This window comes from Nematolebias whitei, chromosome 16 (assembly GCF_014905685.2).
Source record: "Nematolebias whitei isolate Nwh7 chromosome 16, NemWhi1, whole genome shotgun sequence".
NCBI lineage: Eukaryota > Metazoa > Chordata > Actinopteri > Cyprinodontiformes > Rivulidae > Nematolebias > Nematolebias whitei.
The window spans coordinates 4,847,233-4,848,630 of NC_056513.1; positions in this window are offsets into that span (position 1 = coordinate 4,847,233).

A 1,398-nucleotide genomic window follows, 5' to 3' on the forward strand; every position below is an offset into this window, starting at 1 on the left:
TGTGTGTGTGTGTGTGTGTGTGTGTGTGTGTGTGTGTGTGTGTGTGTCCCTTCAGTAATAACAAGTGGTGGAAATATCAGTGAGGATCTATAACCTGCGCATCGTGTCCAAGCTGCATAATCAGATGTTTATGGAGAAAAGATGACATTTGTTTTATGATAGAATTGACAGGCGTATGTATAGTAGCTATGTTGGTAAAGCTGTTGACTCTGAGCAAGAAGGTCATCGAATCAAATCTGGCCCAGGACGTTTCTGAGTGGAGTTTACATGTTCTCTCCGTGCATGCGTGAGTTTTCTCCAAGTACTCTGGTTTCCTCCCACTGACCAAAAACATGCATGTTAGACTGATTGGTAGCTCTAAATTGCCCCTAAGTGAGGGAGAGAGAGTGAATGGTTGTTTGTCTCATTTGTCTCTATGTGTTCCTGTGATGGAACTGGATACCTGTCCAGGTATCCCTCACCTCTTGCATAGTGACTGCTGGATATGAGAACCAGTGACCCCTGCGACCCAAAAATGAAGAAGTGGGATGGATGGATGGATGGTTTACAAAGATTTTTGAGAAGTAACCAAATATTATAATATTTGTCGAGAATCCAAAATTTGTATCAACATATTAAAAATCATGTGTGCCTAACAATAACATATTTTGTATCAACTCGCCATATAATTCTTTAATAATTGATAAAGTACATTTTACATCTGATAAAATGTTTCCATGATATTTCAGAACATTTATTATTAACCGACAAGCTTCATTAGTGCTGGAGCTCATCTTTTCATGACAGCTTCTCATGTCGGCCAGTAGCAAAGTGAAATGGCCTAAAGTGAAATGGCCTAAAGCTCAGCTGACGCTGCACTTTAATATTTTACTCTCACACCAGGCAATTTGTTTTAATCTTTCTTTCTGAACCGATACAACCTGCAACTTTCATGCTCACGCTGTACAGATCATCAAACCAGTCCCGACATCTCTGCCCCAAACGACTCATAACCATGGGCACTCCCGTCAGATTTGTTACCGTAAACCTGAGTAAAGAAGAGTCAGTTTATATAAAATTATTTAAACAAGTCATACCGGTGATGTAAGAGCGTTGGCAGCACATTGTTGAAAATTGGAAAAATAAAAAAAGTATGAATCTGCCGATGGTTGAAAGATTTGGCCAATATGATGCATCTCTTCTTCAGAAAAGTTTAGTTTCATATCAAAGCACTCCTGTCACGACTACATTTCTAACCTTTCAAGTGATTTTAACAGTAGCCTTGTTGGAAGTCAGACGGCATGAGACTTCAAGCTGTAAGAGATCACTGAGCAAAGTTTCTGAGGCCAAAATCCCTGCTGCCGTGGACGCTGTGCCTCCACTCAAACTGAAGTCGTGGCTAACCACATTCTGTTTTTT